At 44.2% G+C, this 18,432-nt stretch overlaps 1 protein-coding gene and 1 long non-coding RNA gene across 2 annotated transcripts in view; both read right to left on the reverse strand.

Moving 5' to 3' along the window:
* LOC137633401 (uncharacterized) overlaps nucleotides 1-1,391 on the reverse strand; it is a 217,750-nt gene extending 216,359 nt beyond the window's left edge. Inside the window, exon 1 of the long non-coding RNA XR_011042193.1 lies at nucleotides 1,307-1,391. This is a non-coding gene — a long non-coding RNA (uncharacterized lncRNA). The remainder of the gene's footprint in view (nucleotides 1-1,306) is intronic.
* Nucleotides 1-18,432, reverse strand: part of LOC137633395 (uncharacterized) — a 420,659-nt gene that overhangs the window by 300,636 nt on the left and 101,591 nt on the right. The gene's annotated exons all lie outside the window — the stretch shown is intronic.

Below are 18,432 nucleotides of genomic sequence, written 5' to 3' on the forward strand. Positions count from 1 at the left end.
CTTTGTTGGAAGACTGAACAAGATGTTATTTTAATTTTATCGACTATGGAACTCCCAGTTCCTGTCATATCAATGTTATTTTCACTCTCAACTAAGAATATATTTCAAGTTGTTATTAACAATGTTACAGGGACACTGAAATTAAACAATTCTGACGTAATCAGTACTTCTGTGGGAGACCCACTCGTGAAACTTAGAGTTTACTAACAAAATATTTGTTAAATAACAGAAATAAAACAGTAAATTGGGGCATGCTTCTATTATTACAAAGCAGGTGAGAGAGAGAGAGAGAGAGAGAGAGAGAGAGAGAGAGAGAGAGAGAGAGAGAGAGAGAGAGAGCTTAATTGGTGGGCGTGGTTGATACTGCGAGTTATCAAATTAACGTAAAGTGAGACAATGGTTGTTTCATAAAAGCAAAATGATTGTATGTATTTGTGTCAAGGATTGTATGCATTTGTATTCAAACGAATGATATATGTATATTTATACAGTATGTATATACCAAATTATAACAAAGAATTCATCTTGTGTATTCATAAAGTAACGATTCTATTAGAATGTTGAGTTGTTCACTTAATTATATTTTTCGTCAACTAACGAATCTCTCTCCAACACACATCACCTGAAACTCTCGTTTCTTTATAACACTTTTGCAATGCAAATAATTTGCACAAATCACAGTTTTCACTATAGTTTACACCATCATATTCACACCTTTTAAAATGTGAAAAATAATTAATCATATTTCTTACCAGATTAAATTAAAGTATGTGATTAAAAAGTTCTGTCGTTTTTTAATAAAACATTGAGCAGATATTAAAATGGTACGACCCTCTGTTTTAACAATGGGCGAAAAAATTCCATAAAAATGATCGACATTTGATTTGGATTCTAAAATCTAGTCCTACAGCTACAGGGATTAGTATTATCTCAATTCACTCTTATAGTAACAACTCCAATTATAGGTGGTTACAGATTCCTTAACTGGAACTAAAACCACACAACGACAAGAGTTATACACCATCTCATTAATTGTAAAGTTAAAGCCACATCTAGAAACAATCTCATTTAATAACCACTCACTGATTAATGGTATTACCAACACACGCAAAAAAGGCCATTTTTGAGAAATGTCTTTTATAAAGTATCTTCACCAATAAAAGACCCTTACAGAAATTCGATGGTTTAACACATGGAAACCTACAGCACCTACAAGATATTCGAATCTCCAGTATTTTGAGTCATTAAAGATACCGCCAGAACATCATAGAATCAATAAAACCTTGTAAAATGTATCCCTCCTTACCCAATGAAGCCTTCACTGTTTGCAGGATCACAAGTTAAAAGACGAGACTTTGCTTGGTTCCTTCTTCCTGTCTCTTTGAGACAGAAATGAATCTTCTTCTACAGTTTATACAGTCAGGAACATCCCTAGACGGCCCCTAAAAGTTCCCCTGACCAGAAGTAGTTTCTCCAGGCATTTTTCAACACAATTAACTCTGTAGCTTATGAAATGCTGTATTGTGTATACACTGTATCTTCTATGATTATAATATATTCTGTATTTACTTTTAATTATGGTGTTTGTGAAGCCACAAATAGTGAAATTTAGTTTTTTATTGATGAACTCATGTTCTGATTTCAGTTTGTACTCTGAAAGATAATCAAATTATAATTGTAATGAATTTCATACCACAGGAAAACAATAAAACGTAATTAAGTCATTATAAATCTTATTAAAGACAGAATTATTCATGAATATTTACAGTAGAGAGTTTTTCAGTTACCAGCCGTATGGGAATTTGCACACTTTATATCCCCCAAAACCTCTAAAAATTCTCAGATTTGGGGACAAAATCTCCCCAAAATAGCCCCCTGGTTAAAGAATTATTTTAACCAATCAGAGACCTCCACCATAGCCTGCTTTCTATAGCCTTTTCGTCAGCTAAAATTATAGTAATTTGCTTAAGATGTATTTAGATATTCTTCTAATAGATTAAGTGAATTATAATAGGAGTTCAGGAGATATTTGTATGAATTTAATTTAATATTTAATTGATATACAGTATACGAGTGAAATCTATAAGCAAGTTACCCCTAGATAAGTGGCCTTAAGAAAAAGAAAATGGTACAAGTTTCAATTTAAAGAAAACTTTATTTAAGGGTAACTATAATATATTCAACGACCACAAATATTTTTTTTATGTATATATAACGTCATCTTGACAAATGTCATACGTTAATGCCTTTAAGAATATTATCTTCCATAACTTATATAATTGTGTGATATAAAATGAGTAAGATTTACCTGAGAATAATAAAAATATCACCATACACTGAAAGTAGATAGTATTTTAAGATCTAGGATTTATAGTTTGGCTATAGACTCCATATAAACCTGCATTAGCCTATGTTTGTTTAACTATGTTTACAAATATCTACCTTTTAAATGAAGGGAGATGTTATGTAATTACTCTTCTGATTGAGGGTATACTCACAGTACGTTGCTGGTCAACCTGTCCTGGGAGAGCCCTTGCTGTGACACCTTGATCCATGCTAAAGAAAGACCACCTGCTCTCCAGCCTCACCTCTCTATTTTATTTTCTAGTAAAATATACAATGTCATATAAAAAAAAGACACTCAAAACCAGCAATATCTAAAACTAAAACCTTTAGCTACAATTCCATAAAATTTCAAGACTGAAAATCAACAACATTTAAAACCTAGACTTTCTTGTTCACACAAGACATCTAAAATAAAGATCCATCAATCATAAAATATGTGAGTGAACACACCAACAAGACAACACTCAACCAAGCAACAACATTTAGATCTCAACCTTCCCAAGGCGACCTATACGAAATACAGTAAGCAACTGTTCACCTGATACCCACCTTTTTGTCAGGCAATTAGCAAGCTGTTATGATCCTGGTAACCATTTAACTTGTTTTACGTCATTTTTCAACATCTCCTTTATTGCCCTAAGATCAATTCTCAATCTACCACTTACCAGTTTGGTAGAATAAATAGCCTCAAACCAAACTCTTATTATCCACATAACCGACAACAGGAACTACGACACTGGTGTCAATTTCCATCAACATTGATCTAAGTTAAAGTGCCTCCTCCAATCCTTCCAACAATGCTAAAGTCTCAGCCGCCAAGGTCGATCTAACTACCCTCTTTATCTCATTTGCATGCCAGGTAAGAGGACTTGATCTATTCCCAGCAGAAATAAAAATAACAATCCCCAAAGAACTACTAACCCCATCAGGTAAATTGGCTGATGATGCATCAGTAAAAACATACATTGACCAAGGATTATCTATGCATGGGAACAGAATATAAGACTCACACTCTTGTAGCCTTCTCAAAACCTTTCTAGCCTTAACTAAATCCTCCACGGTTGCAGGATTTACTCTAGTTGAAAGCCCTATCAGGTCTTGAACCCAACACAATCCAATTGATGGCACCTAAAATAGACCGATAACTTGTCTCCTCAAGTGCTGAAAGTTCCGAACCCCTTTGCGAAAGCCTTTCTTGATCTAATTGCTCCATCTCCACACTATCTACATAACTACTTTGATAAAGCAAAATATCCTGTATACTTTGCACTGTTCTAAAACCGACATAAGAAAAATTACCTCCCTCCATCCTACCGGCAAGAAACCTTTCTCTCAATGGCTCCATAACTTCCTCCCTAAAAACACTCATACCTACATGCAAATAGTCATCTATGTGAGTAACCAAAATGGCCTCAATTTTTCCCTTCACAGATAATTTATAAAATAAACTTGGCTCAATAACACACGGTTGACATCCTAATCTTTACCTCTCCTCCCTAACACTTCACTTCACTTCCACTCCCAGGTAGGCTTTCAGCCTGTCAGTGGAATCAGTTGTCTTCTCCACTCCATTCTGTTTTCAAAAATTCCCTCTCTTCTCAGCTGTTCAATTGTTGGCATGTTGTTCTTTGTCAAAATCCCTAACACTCAAATAAAATTGTCTGGATGCATCTTCCAAACCATATAGGCAGTTTTTTTAGTTTCCACACCACACCCTCCACTCTTACCTCACAAGGAGGATGAATGTATACATCCCTCTCAAGGTCCCTTCCCTGAAGAAAAGCCGATTCAATATCTGTAGTTCTTATTTCCCACCCCAAACTAGCTACCACTGTCAAAAGCACTCTGATGGCACTTTTACCCACTGTTGGGGAATCACTCTGAAAAGTACTTTCTTCCTCAAAACCCCTCGCCACCAAACGTGCTTTTAGCCCAGAATCTTTCCTAGTCAGAACCCACCTGGTTGAAATACACTTCTGACCCCAAAAAAGGTACCTCCTCATAAGTGCCAAAATCAGTCTTTTCAGCTCCGCTTGTTTTGCTTCCTGACACTCCGACGTGTTCTGTTCTGCTTTAGTAAGAGTTGTAGCATATATTTTCCAACATTCATTCTCCTGCATTCAAAGTCTAATTTTAGGAACTGAATGATTCTCACTTTTATTTTCTGTTCCAACTGGCACCTGTGACTGCACCTCACTGCTTTCAACCCCATTACCAGTAGTATCGGCTTCCCTCAAATCTGACTGAGCAAACGATGTCAAGTCTCACTCCTCATCACCATCACCATCTAACCCCGCAGCTTTATTACTTATGTTCCCAGCACCATCAGGTTTAAATTTCCCCACTGAACTGCAACCCGTGCTTAACAAGTCTATTTGGTGATACTCTAACAATTGCACTCCCATGCCTTACAAAGATCAACCTACCATCCTGACAAATCACATTCCCAGGCCCAAGCCAACGATCATGACCCTCCCGTTTATAAAACACACAATCACCAGGCTGGAAAATCTGCTCTGCCACCCTAACCTTACTCTCCAGAGCCCTCCAGACTCTCTCCTCGGCTTGTCTGTATGAAGGCCTGCCTAGATGAATGTAGAGCACTGAGATGCCTAGCAAAAACCTCACCGGTGGTCTTGCCCTCCAATGCAGGAACCTTATCAGTCATGATGTTTGGAAGGTTAGAGTTTTCCCCAAAAACCAATTGGTGGCTGCTAAAGCCATTCCACATCTGGAGGGAATTTCTTGCCATATTTGACCACTTCAACAACACATCTATAAAACTTCAAGGATATTGAACTTTTAATTTAACAAACATCATGTCAGTGACTGCATGTATTCGCTCACACAACCCATTCTGAAATGGACTTTCAGCAGCTGTTGTGTTAATCCTTACATCTAAAACTAAAGCTACATCCCACATCTCATCTGAACTGAATTCCCCACCATTATCATACAATACCCCCTCCATAACCCCAAAAGTTCCCACCCAAAGGTTCATTATCTGATCAATCACATTAGTGGTTTTCTTCCTATCTACGAAAGCCGACTGTGTGTATCGAGACCACATATCTATGAGATAAAGAATCCATTTTCCCTCCTGCCAATGTTTCAAATCCATAGCAACAACCTGATTAGATTTTTTTGCCATGGGCAAACCAACCACTGGTCTAGGTGGAATTCTCTCAAATTGCTTACACAAAACACAGTTATTCTCAATTCTCTCCAAATCATGGGCATACTGTTCCCGCCAAATCCCTTCATCACTCAACAAACGGATTTTGACGTAGGAAAAATCTATTTTTGGGTGAGATAGCCATGTCGTCCTGATGGGAGGTCCGTTCAGCAGCTTCCTACTGTATAATATTTCTATGATGCCCTCGTTCGTCATCTGATGAGTGATTCCTTTGTTTGCAGCGTTTTCCTGCTTCTCAAATTGACATCATTATCAAGAGGAATACAATATTCTCCCGCACGCAAGCCTGTGCATCACAAGGAATGATGTTCGGCAAGGTTGCCATCGCCTCATTCCCCTCCTCGCAAGCGCATACCACCGAGCATTGAGTGAGAAGGGAAACTTGCAGAGGGGTTCAGGATCCCAAAGCTACCAAAGGCGAACCCACCTATTCCAGTGACTCCTCCCAGGGATCCTTCAATCCCTTTCCCTTCAGGGGGTATGTCTGAGAGTGCGTTTGTCAGCCAACAGCCCTGGTTCAGTGCCCCTATCAGAGCCGTAACCAAGGCTTTCAAGCCCGTCCTGTCTGATCTAGGACATGGAACCATGGCTTCCTCTACCCCTTTAAAGAGGAAAAGAGGGGTTCCGGATGCGGTCACTTCCCCGAGGGCGAAACTGACTCCACTCAGACCTCCGAGGCAAGTTCCTCCTATTCCTCAGACTAACTCTTCATCCCTTTCGGACGAAGATCTCCCGTCACCTAGGGAACCATGCAAAGAGAGACCTTCCCACATCGCACCAATGGAGGAAATCTCTCTTCACGCCAAGAGTTCCTCACAATCTGAGAATAGAAGGGACATGCCACACTCCTCGATGTTGGAGTCTTACCTCCTTCCCCGGAAGGAATCTAAAGACTCCAAAACCATGCCAAAGTCCTCCACTAGGGCTAAGATGGAGCCAGCCAGCCACTCAGGGAATGTCTGTGACTCTCCCCAAGAAGAGCCTTTGGGGATACAGTAGAAGGAGACTTTGCTGCAAGTCCTACAACAGGAGACCAGCATTCTGCAGGTTCTGACTCTAATGAGGGTTCTCAACGGGTTTTCCGACTCAGAGATCCCCCCTCGAGAGGGCAAAGACACGGTCCTAGACCGCGTCTTTGGTACTCAAAAACCCTCTAAGACCAGTGCAGCCCTACCCTGGTCTCAAGGGGTGAAAAGTACCAGGGACAAGATCGCCCAGCAGCTCTCCGAAATGTCCTCCTCCAACCGTTCCGGTATCACGAACAAGCTCCTCCCACCTCCTCGCGTACAGCAGAGGAGGTACTTTGCGGTCTTGGAGGAGCCTTGTTTAGCTCTTCCACTTCACCACTCACTGGAAGAGCTAACCAGGGGAGTCCCTCTTGAGAGACTCTCCAACCGGCAGGTCTCGTTCTCGGCAGCCGAGATCCTCAACCAGGAGAAGGTCGTGAAGTATACTATACAAGCTACTTCGTGGCTTGATATCTGGTTGGGGACCCAAGGTATCCTGATACGATCTGAGGATTTCTCCAAGGAACGTACCAGGAAAGCTATGGAAACCTTCCTTCTCTCAGGTACTTGCACGATCGAGTTTCTTGCCCACCAAGTCTCGAACCTGTGGGCAAATACCATCTTGCCCACCAAGTCTTGAACCTGTGGGCAAATACCATCTTGCCCACCAAGTCTTGAACCTGTGGGCAAATACCATCTTGCCCACCAAGTCTTGAACCTGTGGGCAAATACCATCTTGCCCACCAAGTCTTGAACCTGTGGGCAAATACCATCTTGAAACGTCGGGATGCAGTAGCTGAGAGATTCCACCAGGTCTCTAGCATCGAGATTAATAGGCTCATACATTCCTCCACAGAGGGGTCTCTTCTGTTCGAGCCTAAGGATGTGGAACTTGCCGCTGAGAGGTGGAGGAAGTCTCATCCAGACTCCCTCCTCCATAGGGCTTTAACATCTAAGCCTTATAAACCTCCAGCACCACAGCAGTCCCGTCCAGCAGAGACCAAAACGATGACAAAAACTGCAGCGAAGACAATGGTGTCTAAGCCCTTTCTTGTCAAAGACAGGAAAGACAAAAAGTCCTCCAGGGGAGGTAAAAATCCTAGAGGGAGCAGCCGAGGCCGCAAACGCTAGGATAGGCAGTCCCCCTACATTTTCACCAGTGGGGGAATGCCTTCAAAGTTGCGCAAACAAGTGGAAGCAATTCGGGGCAGATTCCTGGACAATCTCCGTGATCAGTCTAGGATATTGCATCCCGTTCATAACATCTCTACCTCCCCTGACTACGAATCCAGTGTCATTGAACTCCCTTGCCATGGGATCGGCAAGGGGGCAAGCCCTTCCCATCAGACGACAGGATAGCAAGGCTGAGGAAGGTCGCAAGACCTTTTCTCAGACGAGAAGAACTTCAAGCCCAATTGTGGTTACGTCTCCTCGGTCACCTTTCATCGCTGGCCTGTCTAGTTCCAAATGGTCACCTCAGGATGAGATCCCTCCAGTGGCAACTCAAGTCACGGTGGAATCAAGCACACGACTCCCCGGACATCCAAATCCCCATGGGACCTGCGGAACTGACGGACCTCCAGTGGTGGGTGACAGACGAGAATCTACGAAGAGGAGTGGATCTTCTCGTCCTCCCCCCGGATTTGATTCTGTTTTCAGGCGCTTCAAAAAAAAAGGTGGGGGGCCCACGTGCTGCACCACATGACCTCATGCCTCTGGTCAGAGTCAGAAAAGTACCTCCACATAAATCTCCTAGAGATGAAGGCCGTCTTTCTGGCCCTTCAACAGTTCCAACAGTTCCTGGCAAGTCACTCTGTGGTGGTGATGAGCGACAACATCACAGTAGTGGCCTACATCAACAAACAAGGAGGTACTTTTTCGCAACAACTATCCCATCTAGCAGTAGAGATACTGAGATGGGCCGAAATCCACTTTATACCACTATCGGCACGCTTCATTCCTAGTAAAAGGAATGTGCTCGCCGATAACCTGAGCAGAGCATCTCAGATAGTGAGTACCGAGTGGTCTTTGGATCATCTAGTAGCCAGCAAAGTCCTGACTTTGTGGAGTTCTCCAACTGTGGACCTCTTTGCAACAGCCCTGAACTTCAGGCTCCCACTTTACTGTTCCCCAGTCCCAGACCCCAAGGCTCTCTGGCAAGATGCTTTCCAACAACGGTTGGACAACATCGACGTTTACGCCTTTCCCCCGTTCTGTCTGATGAGGAGGGTACTCAACAAGACCAGAACATCGGTCAATCTTTCAATGACCCTCATAGCTCCACTATGGCATCACGTAGAATGGTTCCTGGACCTTCTGCAACTCCTAACGGAGCCACCAAGAGAACTCCCTCCATGACACAATCTACTCAAACAACCACACGCCAACATCTTCCGCAAAGCCGTAGCTTCGCTACGACTTCACGCCTGGAGACTATCCAGCATCTCCTCTCTGAGAAAGGATTTTTGCAACAAGTTGCGATTAGGATGTCTGGACACCTACGAAAAGCATCAACAGCAGTCTACCAAACAAAGTGGAAAGTCTTCTGTGGTTAGTGTCATGGAAGGGGTATCTCTCCACTCGATGCCACTATTCCAGCAATAGGGAAGATCCTAGTGTTTTGCGTGAAAAAAATGCGCCTCTCAGTTTCGGCAGTGAAAGGCTATCGCTCAGCCTTAAGCCTCGCCTTCAGACTGAAAGGAATGGACATTTCTTCATGGCTAGAACTTTCTCTATTCATAAAGAGTTATGAACTTACCTTCCCCCAGTCAGAAGTGAGACCTCTCCCATGGAACGTGGTTCGAGTTCTCAGGTCTCTTAAGAGACCTCCCTATGAACCATTACGCCAGGCAACAGATCGCCTCCTGACTTGGAAGACGGGGTTCCTGCTAGCTTTGTCCTCGGCCAAGCGTGTTAGCAAACTTCATGGTCTCTCGTATGACATCGCCCATTCAAGGGGATGGGGGGAGGTAACGTTCAGTTTCGTCCCTAAGTTTATTACTAAGACTCAGAATCCCGGAGTGGCGGATCCTCGATTCTACTCCTTCCGGATTTCTAGTCCCATTACTGTAACAGATGACCCAGACCATCTCTTACTATGCCCAGTAAGGAGTTTGAGGCTGTACCTCAAGAGAACAGCCGCAGCCCGTCCTCGTGTGCCAGCACTATTCGTCAGCACAGGAAGGACTAAGAGGAGGGTCACCAAGAACACCATCTCAGCATGGATTCGCAGGGTCATTGACCCTGCACTGAATCCAGACCCTCCTCCATCACGTCGCCCCAGAGCACATGATGTCAGGGGCATAGCTACGTCCCTGGCCTTCAAAAGAAAATATTCAGTCACGCAGGTTCTTCAAGCTGGGGTGTGGAAACGTCAAAACACGTTCACATCCCACTACCTGCAAGACGTGACCCAAAGGAGACTCGATACGTTTTCTATCGGTCCTGTGGTGGCTGCACAACAGCTGGTTTAAAACCTCAAGCTCCTTATTGGACAAGTAGCAGAAGGTTGAGGGCATTGTTACCCCCGTTTTAGTCTGCATGAATGAAAGAGGTATGTCTGGCCCTTACTTCTTCCTTCATCCTCCCCTCTCTTGGGGAAAGCAGCATCCTGGGTTCTCTGCATAGCTGACCTCAAACCACTGCAGGTAAACCATGCTCCCTTGTGTACCTAGTATTAAGATTAATACTGTTGCGTCCCCATACCCTGACGAGGTGGTATTGGGAAAGTCCTAGTGCACAGTTTTCCATCTAAAGAACTTCGGAACAACTTTCTAGTCATATTTCTACAGATCTTCAAACACAGCTTGCATAAGCCACAAAGGCTCTTTATTTCTTGAGTGATAACACTCGGATAAGGAGCCCCCGGGTAAAGCCAAAAAGCCAGATTGACTGGGCCGTCCACCCTTCCTAATGGGTGAATCACCCGTTAATATGTTATTTTCATTAGTAAAATAAATTTTTGAATATACTTACCCGATAATCATGTAGCTGTCAACTCTGTTGCCGACAGAAATCTACGGTCGGGATACGCCAGCGATCGCTATACAGGTGGGGGTGAACACAACAGCGCCATCTGTGGTCAGGTACTCCAGTACTTCTTGTCAACACCACCTCAATTTTTTCCTCGGTCCACTGGTTCTCTATGGGGAGGAAGGGTGGGTCAATTAAATCATGATTATCGGGTAAGTATATTCAAAAATTTATTTTACTAATGAAAATAACATTTTTCAATATTAATCTTACCCGATAATCATGTAGCTGATTCACACCCAGGGTGGTGGGTGGAGACCAGCATACATGTTAACAAAGAAGCTAAGTATCCCGTATTTTATTTTATTAGTTATTCAAAAATAACATAAAATAAATAAGTACCTGGTAAGGAAGACGACTTGAACCATTACTCTGCCTTTATTAAGTACGTCTTCCTTACTGAGCGTAGCGGTCCTCTTAGGATGCTGAACGACTCTTAGGTGCTGAAGTATAAAGGGCTGCAACCCATACTAAAGGACCTCATCACAACCTTTAACCTCGGCGCTTCTCAAGAAAGAATTGACCACCCGCCAAATCAACAAGGATGTGGAAGGCTTCTTAGCCGACCGTACAACCCATAAAAAGTATTCAAGAGAAAGGTTAAAAAGGGTTATGGGATTATAGGAATGTAGTGGCTGAGCCCCCGCCTACTACTGCATTCGTTGCTACGAATGGTCCCAGGGTGTAGCAGTTCTCGTAAAGAGACTGGACATCTTTGAGATAGAATGATGCGAACACTGACTTGCTTCTCCAATAGGTTGCATCCATAACACTCTGCAGAGAACGGTTCTGTTTGAAGGCCACTGAAGTAGCCACAGCTCTCACTTCATGTGTCCTTACCTTCAGCAAAGCAAGGTCTTCTTCCTTCAGATGAGAATGTGCTTCCCTAATCAGGAGCCTGAATAGGTAAGAAACTGAGTTCTTAGACCTTGGAAGAGAAGGCTTCTTGATAGCACACCATAAGGCTTCTGATTGTCCTCGTAAAGGTTATGACCTTTTTAGATAGTACCTAAGAGCTCTAACTGGGCAAAGTACTCTCTCCAGTTCGTCCCCCACCAAGTTGGACAGGCTTGGGATCTCGAACGACTTAGGCCAAGGACGTGAAGGAAGCTCGTTTTAGCAAAAAACCGAGCTGCAAGGAACATGTAGCCGTTTCAGATGTGAAAACTATGTTCCTGCTGAAGGCGTGGATCTCACTTACTCTTTTAGCTGTTGTCAAGCACACGAGGAAAAGAGTTTTTAATGTGAGGTCCTTAAAAGAGGCTGATTAGAGAGGTTCAAATCTTGATGACATAAGGAACCTTAGGACCACGTCTAGATTCCAGCCTGGAGTGACAACCGACGTTCCTTTGAGGTCTCAAAAGACCTAAGGAGGTCCTGTAGATCTTTGTTGGTGGAAAGATCCAAGCCTCTGTGGCGGAAAACCGCTGCCAACATACTTCTGTAACCCTTAATCGTAGGAGCTGAAAGGGATCTTACGTTCCTTAGATGTAACAGGAAGTCAGCAATCTGGGTTACAGTGGTACTGGTTGAGGAAGCTGCATTGGCCTTGTACCAGCTTCGGAAGACTTCCCCTTTAGACTGATAGACTCTGAGAGTGGATGTCCTCCTTGCTCTGGCAATCGCTCTGGCTGCCTCCTTCGAAAAGCCCCTAGCTCTTGAGAGTCTTTCGAAAGTCTGAAGGCAGTCAGACGAAGAGCGTGGAGGTTTGGGTGTACCTTCTTTACGTGAGGTAGACGTAGAAGGTCCACTCCTAGAGGAAGAGTCCTGGGAATGTCGACCAGCCATTGCAGTACCTCTATGAACCATTCTCTCGCGGGCCAGAGCGGAGCCAACCAACGTCAGCCGTGTCCCTTTGCGAGAGGCGAACTTCTGAAGTACCTTGTTGACAATCTTGAACGGCGGGAATGCATACAGGTCGAGATGGGACCAATCCAGCAGAAAAGCATCCACGTGAACTGCTGCTGGGTCTGGAATCGGAGAACAAAACAACGGGAGCCTCTAGGTTATCGAGGTAGCGAACAGATCTATGGTTGGCTGACCCCACAGGGCCCAAAGTCTGCTGCAAACATTCTTGTGAAGGGTCCACTCTGTGGGGATGATCTGACCCTTCCGGCTAAGGCGATCTGCCATGACATTCATATCGCCCTGAATGAACCTCGTTACCAGCGTGAGCTTTCGATCTTTTGACCAGATGAGGAGGTCCCTTGCGATCTAGAACAACTTCCACGAATGAGTCCCTCCCTGCTTGGAGATGTAAGCCAAGGCTGTGGTGTTGTCAGAGTCCACCTCCACCACCTTGTTAAGCTGGAGGGACTTGAAGTTTATCAAGGCCAGATGAACCGCCAACAGCTCCTTGAAATAGATGTGAAGTGTCCTTTGCTCCTGATTCCATGTTCCCGAGCATTCCTGTCCGTCTAAAGTCGCACCCCAGCCCGTGTCTGATGCGTCAGAGAAGAGACGGCGGTCGGGTTACTGAACAGCCAAAGGTAGACTTCCTTGAGAAGAAAGCTGTTCTTTCACCACGTGAGAGTAGACCTCCTCTCTTCGGAAACAGGAACTGAGACCGTCTCTAGCGTCATGTCCTTTATCCAGTGAGCCGCTAGATGATACTGAAGGGGGCGGAGGTGGCGTCTCCCTAACTCGATGAACAGGGCCAGCGATGAAAGTGTCCCTGTTAGACTCATCCACTACCTGACTGAGCATCGGTTCCTTCTCAGCATGCTCTGGATGCATTCTAGGGCTTAGTAGATCCTTGGGGCCGACGGAAAAGCCCGAAAAGCTCGACTCTGAAGATCCATACCCAGGTAGACAATGGTCTGGGATGGGACGAGCTGGGACTCCTCAAAATTGACCAGGAGGCCCAGTTCCTTGGTCAGATCCATAGTCCATCTGAGAATCTCCAGACAGCGACGACTTGTGGGAGCTCTTAAAAGCCAGTCGTCTGACGGAGCCGGACACAAGATCATGGTACTGCTGCACAGTCTGTGAACTGTCAACCATGGGGAAGCGAGGAAGTACAGTGACAACCCGAAGCTGTCTAGACTGTCTGGGTCGTACAGACAACTCCTTATCGGGTTGCTGAGGTTGCCGCACTGCGTCACAACAAGTCACTTCTGCTGGTTGTTGAATGTCTTCCCAGTGACACACTGACTCCGTAAACAAAAAATCCTCTAACAAGGACTAAGCTTGGACTGCATGTCTTGCAACAAAGCTCAAGGTCTATGGGAGCAGGTGTGGTAACAGACGGGGTTAGCGACTGAAGTGGAACCATTACCCTCCCTGGAAGCATGTTATGCTTAAATAAAAGTCCATAGGAGGCAAAGCAGCTAAAGGCTCCTCTCTAAATGACAGAGTCCTCAAGGGAATATCAGAAGGAGGGAGAATAGCACTTTCTCATCTACAGGAACCATATCCGAGAAAAGCTAAGTTCTCTCAGTGAGGGTTTCACTGGTGCAAAAGCAGCAGACTAGAAGGCAACGTTATGAAACTGCTTGACAGTCTAGTGAGTTGGCAACAACCAAAGATGTGTGACTGAGGAGCATGCGGTAAGGTATGCAGAGCATGCTGTATGCAGAGCATGCTGTATGTAGAGCATGCTGTAAGGTAAGCAGAGCATGTTGCATGGCGTGCGGCTTATGCTGCATGGGAAGAGGCTCATGCTGCATGGGATGAGGCTCATGCTGCATGGTATGAGGCTCAAGCTGCATGGGATGAGGCTCATGCTGCAAGGGATGAGGCTCATGCCGCATGCGTTGAGGAGGATGCCGCATAGTATGAGGCTCCTGCCTCATGGGTTGAGGCGGTTGCCGCATAGCATGAGGCTCCTGCCTCATGGTTTGAGGAGGATGCCGCATAGCATGAGGCTCCTCATAGCATGAGGCTCCTGCCTCATGGGTTGAGGAGGATGCCGCAAAGCATGAGGCTCCTGCCTCATGGGTTGAGGAGGATGCCGCATAGCATGAGGCTCCTGCCTCATGGGTAGAGGAGGTTGCCGCATAGCATGAGGCTCCTGCCTCATGGGTTGAGGAGGATGCCGCATAGCATGAGGCTCCTCATAGCATGAGGCTCCTGCCTCATGGTTAGAGGAGGTTGCCGCATAGCATGAGGTTCCTGCCTCAAGAGTTGCGTCTGCCTCAAGGGTTGAGGAGGTAGCTGCGCAGAGAGAGGCTCTTGCCTCAAGAGTTGAGGCGGTTGCCGCATAGCATGAGGCTGCTGCCTCAAGGATGGTGGAGGTTGCCTCATAGCATGAGGTTCCTGCCTCAAGGGTTGCGCCTGCCTCAAGGATTGAGGAGGTGGCTGCGCAGAGAGAGGCTCTTGCCTCAAGAGTTGAGGCTCTTGCCTCAAGAGTTGAGGTTCTTGCCTCAAGAGTTGAGGCGGTTGCCGCAAGAGTTGAGGCTGCTGCCTCAAGGATGGTGGAGGTTGCCGCAACGCATGAGGTTGCTGCCTCAAGGATGGAGAAGGTTGCCGCAACGCATGAGGCTCCTGCCTCAAGGGTAGAGGAGGTTGCTGCAAAGCATGAGGCTCCTGCCTCAAGGGTTGAGGAGGTTGCCGCATAGCAAGAGGCTCCTGCCTCAAGGAAAGTGGAGGTTGCTGCATAGCGCTGGTACCTGGCAACTCCCAATGCGGCAGCTCACGCATGGAGGCAGGAGGAGCCTCAACATCATACGTCTGGCAGGGTGGACTGCGCAGAGGTGGAGGAGCGCTCGCAGGACGAGGTGTGCTAACCTTCTCTGCCTGAAACTCCTGCATCAAAACCGCAAGCTGAGACTGCATTGTCTGCAGCATAGACCACTAGGGTCTATGAAAGACAACAACAAACGGAGCTACTGTCCGTTGAGACTGAGGGTCTAAAACAGCTGGTGCGGCAACAGACGGAGTTACTGCCTGTTGCGGTAGCACCTTGCCTCTCTGGGAGGTGTGCAGTTGTCGTACTGCAGCAAGTCCGAACTGACCCAGTGCTAATGGCTCCACCTAGGAGTTGGACTTGCGCGGAAGGGACCGACTTGCACTTAAAAGCTGCAAGATTTGGTCCATGGTTTCTGCGAGAAACCTCTTCCGCAGACGAGGAATAAATGGGCTCTCTCGTCTTTGTGTGGGTGGGGTGATCACGTCGGCTACGTGAGTTGGTTACACCCGAAACCACGGAGGGAAAAGTCTGTTCGTCGATCAAGGCCTGATGAACCCATAAGTCCTTCGACGTTACTTCTCCCCTGGGCTTGGGAGCTTGTAAGAGGTCCCAGACTAGGCGAACAACTGGCACGAACAGACGAACCCTCGAACGCAACACTGTAACACTTTGCGCTTATCACTTTATCACTTTTGATTTTCTGTTTGCACTTATTTCACTGAACTCGAAACTTTAAGTGGTTTGTACCTGAAACACGCAATTCTATCCTTCATTAAAAGTTAGTAATTGCGAAAACAGTATTACAATGTAACAGAAAAACATAATGAAAGATAAATAATTCAGTGGCTGGAACAGAGACTAAACACTAGATCAAATAAACTACGTTTAAAATCTCTCACCGCATAAAGCCTGGGAACAAGAATAAAACTCTAGAAACGTTTACCTTCTTCCCCTAAAGAGACTAGGGAGAAGAGCAAAAACGATAACAACGTTACCCGCTTGAACGAAACGTTTATTCTCCTCTCTCTCCCTCCGTCTCTATCTCTCTCTCTCTCTCTCTCTTGACTTAGAACCTGAGAGATGAGCCCAATTAAATATATCGTTAAAACATATTATTGTTAAAGGAAAAAAACTGAAAGATTTCCCAAAAAGTTCCTTTATTAGAATTAAAACCATTTAAGCTAAGAAAGAATGAACAAAACGCTAGAATCGGTTTACTCTTACTGCAACGTGAAACCGTGAATATTCTCTCTCTATCGTAACGATAGAGCGCAAGTTGAACGTTCTGAACGTCAACAACTGCAGAGACAAAACAAAACGTTAGTTCAACTTGAAAACAGTACGAGACTATCAAAGAAATTCTTTCAAAAACATTAAAATAGCATAATATGTTAACAGGTAAAAACGAAATGACGGGCTCAATGTTAATTAACTTCGGTTCCAAGAAAAGACCGCCTACTATTAGGAAAGGTCGAAAATAAACAAACATAAAAATTAATTTTAATAAGTTTATAATAAAAGGAAGTTAATCGAAGAGGCCTATAAAAGACGGAGAGATATAAAATAAATCTATAACTTTTGTTAAGCAAAATTAAGAAAGAGAGTCTATACTCTCTTCGACACCAACACTTCCGTCTAAGGGAAGGGTCGGCCATTTAAAAGTGAAAGAGAGTTCATACTCTCTTCGTCACCAAAATTAAATCAAAAATTAAATCAAATTAATTCCAAAAACTTGCTAAGCTAATGATAAAGCTTCCTGAATAGCGAAGGCTAAACTCTAGAGCAAATACATCACCAAATCATGAGCAATAACTCCAGAATCAACAGCGTATCCATGTAGGTCTAGCCGGAGGCACGACAGAGGAAAAATTGAGGTGGTGTTGACAAGAAGTACTGGAGTACCTGACCACAGATGGCGCTGTTGTGTTCACCCCCACCTGTATAGCGATCGCTGGCGTATCCCGACCGTAGATTTCTGTCGGCAACAGAGTTGACAGCTACATGATTATCGGGTAAGATTAATATTGAAAAAGCAAGGTTTGTATTCCAGTTACGGAACAAATGACAAATTTGTAGATGATTTGTATTTTTCCTAACTATACAAACCTTAGCTATTTAACCAAACTTGCCCGCCAACCCTATCCCCCTTGAAGTCCTACCTCCAAGCAAAGTGAGCTCAATCACAGGTGTGTGAGGGGGAGTGGTAGCAAGCTACCCTCCCTACACCCCTCTAACTAGTGGTGTGGGTAGTTAACCCTCGTTAGAAATTAATGGCTCGTCATTTCAGCTACGCCGAAAGTAACACCCCTATTAAATAGCAAAGGTCTGTATAGTTAGGAAAAATATAAATTATATACGAATTTGTCATTTTTTGCATTTGATGCCTTTTAATCTAAAAATAAAATGATTTTTTCCCCTTGACAGTATGTGTTTTTGTAACCATTTCTTATTTCTTGCAGTGCCTAGACTACACCCTTGAACCAAAGATGATCTGCAGCTATTCCAAGTGGTTACTGGTATAAGATATATTGGCAACATGTTCGCCTTTGAAGAATGCTGGTGTCTACAAATATCTGTAAGTATTTCAGAATTGTCTATCGAAGTTAACTAAAGAAGTAGTTTTGTGAATACAGTGTTAGATTGTAGCAGCAGCTGGAGGAGGATTTCTCTAAGTGTGGTACCTGAAGAGAATAACTTTAATACTAAAGTTAATGAAATGATCAAGAAAAGCATAATTTAAATATGCTATTCATCAAATTTGATTATTAGGTAGTTTTTATCATTTGATTTCTTCTTAGGTCATTCAAATTGAGTGTACTTTTAACATCTTTATTTTGAAACAGAATCAAATTTGGCACAACCACTTAGAAATATTATGAAAACCCTTGTGCCTAAGGATAATCATGAAAATTCACAAGCTGAAAACATAATAATCTGCAGTGATGTCAAAATTGAAAGATTCACAAAAACTTAAACATCCCCCCCCCCCCCCCATATTTGAGTCTATTCTATTTCTCAAGATGTAATATTTCTATTGCAGCTCAGGAAATGTTCTTTTTGGATCTCATAACAAGTATAAATATTTTGACAACTGCACTGTGCAAATGATTTCTTGCTACCTCAGCACTATTTTGAAATGACTTGAAAGTTTATATTTGTACAACAACAACTTTTGTACCTTCCTGAAAGTGTAGGTACTTAAGAAATGTACAGATTAAGTA

Source organism: Palaemon carinicauda, chromosome 43 (assembly GCF_036898095.1).
Source record: "Palaemon carinicauda isolate YSFRI2023 chromosome 43, ASM3689809v2, whole genome shotgun sequence".
In the NCBI taxonomy this organism is placed as follows: Eukaryota; Metazoa; Arthropoda; class Malacostraca; order Decapoda; family Palaemonidae; genus Palaemon; species Palaemon carinicauda.